General features: G+C 39.5%; 1 protein-coding gene across 1 annotated transcript in view; it reads right to left on the bottom strand.

Moving 5' to 3' along the window:
- The window catches only part of cntn5 (contactin 5), a 316,602-nt gene that overhangs the window by 235,811 nt on the left and 67,534 nt on the right, over nucleotides 1-13,257 (bottom strand).

Genomic DNA, 13,257 nt, shown 5'->3' with positions numbered 1-13,257 from the left:
GTTGTGCCTAATTGGGGTTGAAGCTATAGTCTGCAGGACACCAGCCCTCCAGGATCAAGTTTGGGCACCCCTGCCCTAATGGGAATAAATACGAGATGGGACAATATTTTTCAGTGCTTTCTTTTGCAAGTATATTGTTGGGTAATTATTCGGATTGGGCGATGTCTACAGTAAAACATTGCAATGGACAATAATATCAGTGAGGAGCGGGCAACGGGTTCGGAGTGGGGGTAGGGGTGTGAATGGGTTGGTGTCTGTATTCAGAAAGGCATGGAAAACAAACAACACGTTCTAAAAAAATAATATAGCGAGAGGGACATGGTTTCAAAATTTCACTCACCACATAAATAGTGTACGGAGAGATGACAGAGGATGATGGCAAATGATTTGTAGATCCTGAGAACCACTGACAAGCATCTAATCTTGTAAAATGTGTGGTAAGTACTGCCGCTCTAGTATACACAGAGCACATGCGATCACAAATCTTGAAAGTGAAAGTAAAAAGCGATTGTGCATAAAAAATAAATAAATAAAATAAAATTCTCACAATTCCAAGTTTATATCCTGCAATTCTCACTTTAGAACTCGCATTTGCATATAATGCAATTTTGAGAAAAAAAAGTCTAAATTGCAAAATAAATACTTTGCAGTTGCAATGAAAAAGTCAAAATTGTGAGATACAAAATCGCAGTTACCTTTTTTATTTATTTATTGTTTTAATTCAGTGGCAAAAATGGCCTTCCATAATTTATACTTTAATTCGTTGTGCTGCTTTAAATTACGCTTATACAGTATATACATACACACCTACTATTACATATGAAATGTCTATGATAATATCTAAGCACCACTGACAAGCATGTAATCTTGTAAAAAGTGTGGTAAGTACTAATGCTCCAGTAGGCCTATACACAAAAGACGTGCGATCACAAATCTCGAAAAAGTAAAGTGATCGAAAGTGATCTTAAAAAGTAAAAAGTGATTGCGCATTCAAAAGTAGTTTCAATGCCCCGCATATTAACAACGGCTCCCTCATGCCCACAATTTATAAACAGTATAATTACCCAACGATATTACTGTGATTTTCCTCCCATCTCATATTTATTCCCTTTCGGATTGCGGGGGAATGGGGAGGGGGGGTCATGATGCCGCCTTAACATCTATCAGCGATCGGCGAAGGATGATGGCATCGTCTATCGGCCCAACCCTAGTAATTATACTGCATATAAATTGTAGGGCATCAGGGTGCTATTAATATGCAGCGCATTGAAATCTTTTTTGAATGTGCGCTCGCTTTTTACTTTCACTTTGGAGATTCGCGATCACACATATTCTGTGTATACTGTGAAGTGGCAGTACTTACCAGTAGCACTTGATTTTTGACAGTACTTACAGTACCAGTAGTACAGGCAGTACTTGATTTTTTAAAATCTGATTACGTAATGCAGATTACATGTAATCAGTTACTACCCAGCTCTGTTCCGAAAATTAACACGCCATTTTTGGACGATAATTTTTGGCGATTTGACTCTCCCTCTAACTGTCGTCACTGTGCAGTGTGACGCTCTGCTCAATATTCCGCTTTATGAATGTACGTTCCACTCATGTACCACTCATGCTCACTGGAAAAGCAAAATCCGCTCAAATAACATGCCGACAGGAAATTTCTATGCAGTATACTTGTTCCTGTTTGCAATAGCTCTACTGTGCTGTAACATGGCAACGCTGGTAAAATGACACTACCCTGACTGATCCAATCAATCAATCAATCAATAGAAAAATAACATGAATACATGTAGGTTTGGAATGACATGAGAGACAGAATTCATTTTGGAATGAACTATCACTTTAAACTATACAGTTAATGGATAAAATGGCTTCCATTGCATTGCACCGGTCCTGCTGCGCATCCCTGTCACTTTATGTCTTAATATACATTTATTTCCTCTTACACACTCACATCTACATTTACACACTCACAGTGGTCAGCCCTACATAAAAGCTAGCTCTCCATTGTCAGGCACACTCATGGCCGTCACTAATGGGCCGCTCGACCTCGCAGTGACGGCTGAAGGTAATACGGCTTGTCCATCATCATCCTCCCCCTTACTGTGTTCCTGTCCTGCTGGCTCCATCAGAGCAGGGTTTAATAGCAGGCCGCATGGGGCTCTGCCAGGGTAAACAAAGCCTTTTCCTCTCAGCCAGACTCCTTCAACAAGTCACCCACATCCCACGCTCGCCTCTCATTCGTCTCAGCAAACTTGCTTCTCTCTCTCTCTCTCTGCTCTGTCACTTTTCACCCCTTCAGCTTGCTTGATTGTGCTGATGACCTCAATCAAAAGACAATTACCTAGGCGAGGGCAGGAGACAATTATCTCCCATCAATGCGAGATTGACCACACCTGAATGGAGACGGCCACCTTTTATTCCTGCGCTGAGGCAAGAAAAGAACAAGCAAACGCTGAGAGAGGGAAAGACCGAGTGATGAGGGGGAGGCGAGCGTGAAATTTGTACCTGCAATGCTATCTGTCCTTAAACTAAGGTGGAATATTAAAAGCGGTGGCAGAAATTGCTTTTTTGGTATGTAGGTGCAAATGACAAAGACTGGGCTAGATGCTAGCTTTAGAAACCAAACCGAGGCTTTATCAAACAGCTGAACAAAAGAAAGTGATGAAAAATGATCCAAAATAGATCAATACCTTACACAAGCATGAATTTTGATACTGGTTCTGACTGGTTTGTGCTGGTCTAGATGATGGGTGAGCATAGTTACCTAAATCTACAGTAGCTGATCAACCAGTACGTTCTTAAAACATTTAATAACAACATAGAGGTGAGTAAATTCATAATTATATAATTAAATGACATTCATAATTAGGGCCGGAGCAACGGTGATGCGGACCCTATTGGAATTTCTCAGATTCTTCTTCTTCTCCAAAACGAATCGCATTTTTGAGGGCCTAAACATGCTTGAAAACTCATGAAACTTTGCACACACACCAAAAGTGGTGAAAAAGTACATCTTATATGGGTTTCAGAAGCAAAATTGCACGATAGCGCCACCTATAAAATTTCAACAAATTGGTAGATATATCCAAAGTCCGAAACCCAACAGGAAGCCTGCTATTTTGAATTTTCTAGTCTATTTTTTTGTCATTTTTTTACATTTTCTGGCGTCCACTTTAAACGAACTCCTCTTAGAGATGTACACCAATGTAATTTAAAGCCCTTTGTGACGTTAAATTGCAAAGATCTTGAGTTTTCGTTGAAGGGAATGTCCGTGGCGGCCTGACAAATTTTGATGTTTCGCCATGAAAAAGGTTGTTATAATTCAGGCATACAATGTCTGATCTGCACCAAAATTCACGTTTGATAAAAGTCCTGTCGTAAACATATGTCCATGACCTTATTTACGTATAGCCATAGCACCACCTGCTGGCAACAGGAAGTGGCTAACAAATTCCTTCTAGAGATTTAATGACATTAGCATTATATTTGGTCAGTCCAATCTAAAGGCCTTTGCAATGTTAAATTACGAAGATCTTCAGTTTTTGTTGAAGGGCATGTCTGTGGCGAATTTCGATGTTTCGCCATGGAAATAGAAGTTGTTGTAACTAAGCCATACAATATCTGATCTGAAAAGTCCTGGCCTGGTAATGCTAACTTCTGAATGCTAACTTCTGAATTTGTACAAAATTGTGCCATCCATGCAACACTCTATACTAATATTCGCACTTGCTAAAAGCAGAACCACATACCAGTACCTTTATGATTTTCTGTCTTCAAGTGGCGATAGACTCACCCTAAACTCACACCACTGGTTGAGTCAATATTATAATACTATTTAGCCTATCTGGGAAATTAAATCTAAGAATGTGTTTAGAAGAATGTATTTTGACATCCAAAAAGTTCACCTTTCAGCTCTAAGCCTGGCATGAAAAAGAACCAAGACAAGAGGGAAAAAGAGACTTAAGGGTGAAAAAGGAGAAGACAGATGGGAGTTTTAAAGGTACACACAACACAAAGATGTGACAAGACATCTATAAATAGTCAAGAAGATGGGAGATGTTGCTCTGTGTGTCCCCGAATGATGCCTGTCATGTGACATGTATCTATATCCATCAGTTCTTTTCTCCTTTCCTATTTCTTGCCTTTATATTTTGCACAATATTTTAACCATACTAAGCACATATTTAATATCAAGCCAAAAACAATTCTAGGGCATCTTTAATGTGAACAACAAATCATCAAGTCTGTTCAAAAGTGTCTGGTAAAATTCAGATCATGGAAAATGTCAATAAATACAGCCAAAAAGAGCAGAGTGTTTTCTATAGATCATTATACGGTGTACTATTAATGAAACTTAGTTCATGAAATGTAAACTTTAAAAGTGTTTCAGCCAAGTTAATATATATAAAAAAAAAAAAAAAAAAAAAACACTTTGTATTTCATGCCTTCAGTTTTCTTCTCTGAACATCAGTAATCGTCTTCAAATAACAACAACTTTAAAGATATTTTCCTCCCCAGAGTCGAATGAACGTTTTCTTCGTCACAGCTCACAAAGACATAAAAGTGTCTGTTTTACTTATTTATTGTCTTACAAAATCCAGCACATCACTCACTCTGCCCACACCAGTTACCCGAAGTGAACATGTACAAAGACATATAATTATGTATAATAGCACTTGTTCATTGGTAAAAAATAATAAGTATCAACAGACGTAACTGTAAATTTAGAAAAACCTCAATAACCACCTCCAAATCCCATCTCTTACTGGATGAAATCTATGGATAAAGAAGATTAAAGCATTTTGGGAGGGATCAATACAGGCTCCATTGCCAGGATGATAGAATGGCTCAGTAATTTCCCACATTACTGGTAATGGGAAAACAGGGTAGGTGTGTGAAGGATAGATACCAGTCGCTCTGGGTGTGGGGTAGTTATTGTAACTGCAGGAAGGAGTGATGGCTGTAGAGGATGGAACGCTGCCTTCATTTGGATTCCTTTTTTAAAGACCATTCCTGGAGTATCTCTTATGGTACTGAACTGATAAGGAGACCTTCATTATACACGAATCACCTTGTTGAATTGAATTGATCATGGCAGCCATTTACAAAACTAATAAAGGATTCATTAATTCATTAATATTAATTCTCATTCATTCATTCTACTTAAAAGATTAGTTTTATCCAAAACAAGATGAGTTTGAGATTTGGAGAAATGTAGCATTCCACCACTTGCTCACCAACAGATCCTCTGTAGTGAATGGGTGCCATCAGAAACCAGTGGCAAAGCTATGGATGGGTCCAATGAGAAGTTGGTAATTTTTCAATTATTAAACTAAATTATTAAATTATTTATTAAACAATAATAACAATAAACGTATAGTTTCACTATAACTTCACAAATTTACTTTAGAATGTATTTAACGTGAGTTTTCATGGTCAATTACAGGCAGTTTCTTAATTTCCCCTCTTCCTATAGGTGCATTCTTACACTTGTCAAAATGATGATTTGTCAGTTTCAGTTAGCCCCACCCACAATTATATTTACGACGCAAGGACATTTGAAAATAGTGTTAAATTTAAAAGTAAACAATCAGTCTTTAAAAAGTATTGGATATCCCAAACGAAACTTAAGTCTTAGCACTGAATCCGGGCTGCCTACGAATTTATAGATTAGAAACTTCTAAGCGTTTTTTAAGTATTATATTAGCAAAGGTACAGTATTTGATCTGCTAACCAGGTGCGTCATTTGTGGAAATAAACTCATAAATGTTGTGTTAGATGCTGTTATATCCACAACTGCATATTTGCAGCTGCGCACATTTCTGCGTTTATTCTTCCTTGAATGCTAACTGCATTATGAGAACATCTGCGAAGCCCCATTGTCATTTCAGACTAAAAGATGATGCTTTACAATAGCTTAAATTTTAGTTAACGAAATACGTGTGTTACTGTATTACTTAATCTTTGTTAACGCTAGTTAATAAAAATACAGTTTATTGTTAGCTCAGATACAAATGTTAACAGATACAACTTTTAATTTTAATAATATGTTAGTACATTTTGATATTAAAATTAATGTTAATAAAAAAAGATGTTTGTTTTTTGTTTTGTTTTTCTTTCTTTCTTTCTGTCTTTCTTTTTCTTTCTTTCTTTCTTTCTTTCTTTTTTTTTTCTTTCTTTCTTTTTCTCTTTCCTTCCCTCTTTCATTCCTTCTTTTTCTTTCCTTCCTTCCTTCCTTCCTTTACTTTACAGTTTTAAAAGAAACTGAACATTTAATTTTCCAATTCTCTCTCTGTGTCAGAATGATTTTCATTACAGCAGTGAGAATTATAAGATATTATGCACAAATGTATGCATGTATGTACTGAATTATTTATTATGTTTACATAATGTAGAAGTATGAAGCAGTGCATTTATAGTGTAAATAAGACTTGTTTTTATTTATTCATTCCTTTTTTTTCTTTTTTTTTTTAACAAAGCTTAATGAGTATAGATTAAACAATGCCCAGTAAAACAACTGTTTCATGTTAATAACTACTACTACTCTTTATTTGATCAAAAATAAAGTTAAACTGTTGCCATCATTTATCTACAGCTGTGAGAAACTGCAATTGTTTCACAATGCTAGGAAGAAATGATTACTTGTACACACACTGAACAATAACTGGTGGAGGATTCACTTCTGCAAATAAAAGGGGTTGCGACTCTCAAAACTCTGCAGTGCATGTGTACATGGCTGTACAGACTTATTTTTGCAGTACACACATCTCTGTCCCTGTAGACCTCCCTCATAACCCAAATACAGTAGAAACTCGATTGTTATGACTAATGCCGCCCACTGTAAGCACACAATGACATAACACAGGAGATAAAAAGCAATCCTTGGGGCCAGACATGTATCATTTGGCCCAAAGTGGCTTGATATCTAATCTTTAAACACCCTGCTTCCCGTTATGGAACACCTAGTGAAATTCCCTTATGAGGAGCTCGGTTGCAAGCATCCAGCATTACAATCCCAAGTGAAAAAGTAAACTCTTTTTCGTGACACATTTTTATGAAGTCAGAAGGATGCTCTTGGAGTCGTGTAATTTCCTGAGGTAAAGAAGCTACGGTGCCCAACAACAAACACCATTAAACCGGGTTTCATGACAGCACTTTTCTTTCTCATTTCTTTTGTTAAAAAAAAAAAAAACATGTAATAAAATATTGCAATCAACTACTAAATGCATTACTTTTTTAGCATACCGTTATATTGAACATATAGCTAATATTTAATAGCCTTCAGCTATATGCAAGAAACAAACAAACAAACAAACAAAGAAGGAAGAGAAAAAGTTAGAAAAGAGAAAATTAAGTTTATTTTAGGAACAGTATTTTGGGAATTGTGACACTTATGAGAATTAAATGATCATTGCTGTGGAGGAAAAAAAAATACTTTTTCTCATTGCTGTAATCGCAATTGTCACACCCCTGTGGAGTGTTTTCTTTGGGTTTTCCCTGTGTATGCCCTTATTTGGTCTTTCCTGTTCCGTTTTCAATCATGACGTCATTGTGTAATCATTCACACCTGTCTCCCTCTGATTAGCCTGGTTATTTAAGTTTGGTTCTGTTCCCCGTTCGGTTGTCGGTTCTTGTAAGTCACTCTAAGTCAAGTCTTTTACGTTGTGTTTGTGTGTGGATTCCCTGCTGTTCCTGTTCATTCCTGTTCCGTTTTATGGATTATATGAATAAACTCTGTGTTCCTGATTTCCTCATCCCTTCTCCTCATTCCCGCACACGACGCATGTGACAGAACAACCGACCACAAACATGAAGGCTAAGGAAGCTTTGTGGCGTTTGCGGCAAGGCGGTCGGAAGTTGGAGCGGTACGTGGAGGAATTCCTCGAGCTAGCTAACCAGCTGAGCTGGCACGACGCTGCCTTAGGTGCGTGTTTTCAGCTGGGGTTGGACGAAGAGACAATCCGTTGCGATCTTCCCGTTTGTGAGTATCCCCTGATCGAACTGATTAATGTAGTTCTTTATCTGAATGGATCTGATTTCGAAGTCGAGGAGGATTACGTGTCTCGTCGTCCGGCCCCCTCTGAAACACGCCGCGTCGTGTCAGCTCACACCACGCCGAGAGCCCCCACACGCCACGCCAACGGCTCGGAGCGCCTGCCCCGCCCCAAACAAACCCCCCTGGTCCAAGGCTCCATCTGCTTCCTCAGCCCTGAACCCGCGGCCCGCTCCCGGACTCGGGCCACGGCCCGCTCACAGACTCCGGCAGCGGCCAGCTCACAGAATCCAGCCACAGCTCCGCGCTCGAGTAAGCCTGCAGCCGCCCCGCGCTCTGGATTTTGGCAAGCCACCTATGCCATAAGGACACTATGGATCAATATGGATCTCTCTCTCCTCTGTCTCTGCTGGTCCCGTCCAGATCTCCTTCGTCTCCGCTGGTCCTGTCCAGCCCTCCCAAGTCTCTGCTGGTCCTGTCCTCCAGAGCTCCCTCCAGAGCCGGTGCATCCTCCAGAGCGCCCTCCTGTGTCCTGTGTCAGCGCCTCCTAAGCCCGGCAACCCCCCGATCCACCATGGCCATCTGGACTGTGTACTCTCCCATGGCTTCCCGAGCTCCCTGACCCGCCATGGCATCCCGGACTGTATGCTCCACCGTGGCTCCCCGAGCTCCCTGACCCGCCACGGCTCCCTGATCCGCCCTGGAGGCGTACCTCCTCTCCCTCCTGTGTCTGCCCTGCACGAGCCTCCAGGGCGCCCACTCCTCCTCCCCGGTGTATTTGTTACAGCGCGAATCGCGCCTTATGGGAGGGGGGTGTAATGTCACAGCCCTGTGGACTGTTTTCTTTGGTTTTTCCCTGTGTATGCCCTTATTTGGTCTTTCCTGTTCCGTTTTCAATCATGACGTCATTGTGTAATCATTCATACCTGTCTCCCTCTGATTAGCCTGGTTATTTAAGTTTGGTTCTGTTCCCCGTTTGGTTGTCGGTTCTTGTAAGTCACTCTAAGTCTTAAAGTCTTTTACGTTGTGTGTGCGTGTGGATTCCCTGCTGTTCCTGTTCGTTCCTGTTCGGTTTTATGGATTATATAAATAAACTCTGTGTTCCTGATTTCCTCGTCCCTACTCCTCATTCCCGCACACGACGCATGTGACAGCAATCATCTCAAAGTTTTAAGTTCTTTAAAAATTAAAAAAAAAATTCATTTTCATAAATTCATTTTCATTAAAAAAAAAACAAAAAACGATCCCTTTAATTTAGCTGAATAAAGAATAACTTCATATTTTTCAAAAGTCAATGTGTACAAACATTACAAGCAGATGAATTGCATCTGAAACTGACAACAGTAATTTTGACCTAAAATAGTTAGTCAAATATTTTTCATTAAATTTAGTTAGTATTGTATACTGTAACGTGTTTAGTATGCATAATGTATAGCCTATGTTCAAACATGTATATTTGTTTATATAGCCTTCAGTTGGCACTAGGAAGTGCCATCGAGGAAAACATTGGGAGTAATAAGTAAGGTTTCTTTTTTCAGTAACATGCAGGAAAAAGATTAAGCTTTTTACCCAATTAAATGAAAAACTAAATCAAAGTAATCAATTTTCAAAACCCTAATTAGCTTCAGCGCTAATTAATATTAATAATTGTAATAAACAATTCCTCTGCCAAGTAATTTAGTCAATTGGCCTAACTAAGAGTTGTCTGTGGTTGCCAGGCAACATTGCAATTTGGCTCATTAATATATTCCACTTCAAAAGTGCCTTATCGAACAGAGTTCAGAGTCAGATCTGTTTTGCAGAATCATCCAAGCAGAAACTCCAATCTCGCAAATACGAAATAATCAAAGTCATTTATACAGCAAATGCAGTGAGTAATCAGGACAGCACTTACCTTAAATGTTTTGTTAAGCACAATGGCAGTTCAGTACGGCAGCAGTAAATGAGAGAAATGTCTTTGCTGTCAACCAGCAGCCAAAAATAGACACAATTAAGTAGCAGCAGAGGAAGGATGACTAGAGAATGTCCTTCCCCTTTGATGACAACCTAATGACTTCTACTTATCATCAGAGGAAGGAACGGGAGATTGCGATGTCACACTTGCTAGAACCAGCGACACGCGGCCTAGGTGTCACACCAGCAGATTCATTAGCGTTAAGCATCATTACGGGGCATGACGTTTGTCTGCGGGCTTTTGCCCATTCATCACAGTTCTTAATGTCATCATCATCATCATCATTACAGCAATTATATTCCATAATCATAACAATTACCATCTAAAGCCAAGTTATCAATAATGAAGGTGCACTGGAAACGCCACGGTGGCACGGCCGATCCGGTAAAAAGACTGCACCTTCGAAATAAGGCTGACATTGTGACCCACACATATTGATGTTTTTATTTTCGAACCTTCCAAAGCCATTTAGAGGAGCTGAACATAGGTGGGCCCTGAAAATAGAAGTGTGTGAGGTGAATTCAAAGAGAACCGTCCGGGATTGAACCGCTCTGGTCTCTCGAGAGAAGCTGTGCGAGTGTGTGGCGGAGGAAATGGCTGGATTCAGATGGAATGAAAGGGAGACATGCTTTGGTCTTCTATTGAATGTGCCAGCTCGCTTACACCCGGAGGAGAACTCTGGGAAAACGATGTATACAAACATTCACCCGAAAATAGCAGAACAACGGCTAGCCTTTATCTCCTGGGTGCATGTTGCTTTTTAACAGCATTTCATTGATTTGGAGAGAATCACATGTGGTTACGGTCCAACCTGTTGAAAATAGAAAAGTATGTAGTGCAGTGACAGATGTTTGCTTTTATGTGCTTAATGTGCTGTGTATGGATGACCAAAGTACCTGTATTTCACTATCAAGACAATATTAATTTTACCAAGTACCGATTAGCGCTGCCAGACTGACAGGCGACTACTTTTAAACACTCACACGCATGAAAATAGGGTTGAACGATATATCGAAACTAAATCCATATCATAAAATAAATTAAACATATGCGCTACCGAATTACAGTCAAGCGCAGCATTTACATGTGTAGTTCATGACACAGTGCTGAGCGTCTGAGAACAGCTTGATTCATCGACTGTGAATTAAGCCTTTATGAAACACTGATAGCAAGGCTTGTATCTGTGTAAATAAACACAGAGAGTCAAGCTTTACTCTGAAACCAGCAGCACATATTTTAATTTGCCAGCAACCCTGAAAACTTGATGGTTACTATTTGAAAATGATTCAAGATGTAAATATGAGTATTGTAATTGTAGAGTAAAATAATAATATTCCATGGTCTGTTTGAATACTGGTTTCTGATTGGCGGGCGGTATGTAGTAAAATCGTTTAATGCACAAGTAGTTCAAAGTCAGCTTAATCACACCCTGCTTTAATTGATGCACACTAACCAACACACATTACTCGTGCACACACAGAAAAACAGAGAGAGAGACGTCAGGGACCACAGGGATCCATTTTGTGTCAGGTGGTTTATTTCCCCTGCATTGTGCATTTAAAATCCTTTAATGTACAGCAAACTGTTGACTATCCCTTACTTATTAGGGCCCGAGCCCTAAAAGGGCGAAGGCCCTATTGATCCCCTAAGGATTATTAGGGCCCGAGCCCTAAAAGGGCTTTTTCTTAGGATTTTTAGGGCCCGAGCCCTGAAAGGGCGAGAGCCCTATTGTTTTCCTTAGGATTTTTTATTATTATTCTTATTATTATTTTTTGTCAAGGTTTTGGGGGGGTTTTGAGGCCCTTAATATGCTCAAAAACTCTTGAAAATTGGCACACACCTTGGAATCTGCGGCCATTAGGGCCGGGCAGAGACTGGTACACGGGCGTGGCAAGGGGACTCTACAGCGCCCCCTGGAATTTGAAGGGTCATATATCACACAAACTTGCACTTACACAAATGAAACTCAGTACACATATAGAACTCATCAATCTGAACAACTTTCGCTCTCTACGGCATTAGCTAATCCCAACAGGAAGTTGGTTATTCTGGGTTTTGTCAAAAACGCATGCTCTGGAATTTGATATACTAGTCCTAGGTTTTTTACCCAATTGCCACCAAACCTGGTCAACCTGATCTGAAGACATTGGGGATGACAAATTGTGAGGGGATTTTTGATATCTCGAACGGTTTGGCCGTGGCGAGGCGTTGAAATTATGGCGAGAAATGAGAAACAGGAAATGGCTAATAACTGTTGCACACATTGTCTGATTCTGATGAAACTTCAGCGGTTTGTTTGTTGTATGATGCCGATCAGATAGATGTGACTATTAGGAGTCAAAGTTATAGCGCCACCAACTGGCAACAGGAAGTGTGTCTCTTTTAAAAGTGCTTTGATATCACATGGTTATGTTTACCCGATTTGCTTCAAACTTCATCATAATAATGTCAAAACACGGCCGATGAGAATCTGTAAAGGGGTCGTTGATATATTAAATTATGTTGCCATGGCAATGTGTCAAACTTTAACATTTGTTTCCTGTGTTTTTGGGGCACTTAATAAGCTTAGATTTTCATGAAACTCAACACACACATCAGTATTAATAACAGTTAGACACTGGCAAAGGCTCATAAATGGGCGTGGAGGAGGCGCTCTATAGCGCCACCTTTTGTCAAAAGTTGGGGGGTTAGTTTTAGCTACAGACACCAAATTTGGTATGTGTATTGTTCTCATCAAGCCGGACAACTTTCTAATTTACACCCATTAGCTGCGACCAACGGGAAGTCTGCTATTTCGATTTGAATGTGGATTTTTGGAAAAATCAGGCTATAAACAAATTCATACTCCTCCAAGCAGGAATAAGTAGTTCACACCAAACTTTGTGAACATGATGCCAACATACTGAAGATGTTAAATTGCGAGCGAATTTGGGATATCTTGAATGGTTGATTTATAGTGATTTTTTGAAATTAGCAGAAAAAACATAACCGTAATATTAAAATGCAGCATCCAAACACTTTAACAAAAATGTCATACATAGAACTAGTCATTCTGAGAAATAAATGCTTAGTTCCAGCGATATAAAATAATCAACAAAAAATAGAAAATTAAAAAACTATTAAACATCTGCTCTCACTCTAACTCTCTCACTCTAACTCTGTGTGTGTGCGTTAAGTGTGTGCGTAAGTGTGAGTGTTGACAGTGGGGGAGGGTGGCTGTCAGAGACAGAGTGTATTTAAAGTGCATTATCTTAACTCTTCACAACTTTTTACATATGAAAAACAAGTCATTCTTAGGAAA

Source organism: Labeo rohita, chromosome 18, assembly GCF_022985175.1.
Source record: "Labeo rohita strain BAU-BD-2019 chromosome 18, IGBB_LRoh.1.0, whole genome shotgun sequence".
NCBI lineage: Eukaryota > Metazoa > Chordata > Actinopteri > Cypriniformes > Cyprinidae > Labeo > Labeo rohita.
The sequence above is the reverse complement of the archived record's forward strand: the minus strand, read 5'-3'. Positions and strand labels throughout refer to the sequence as shown.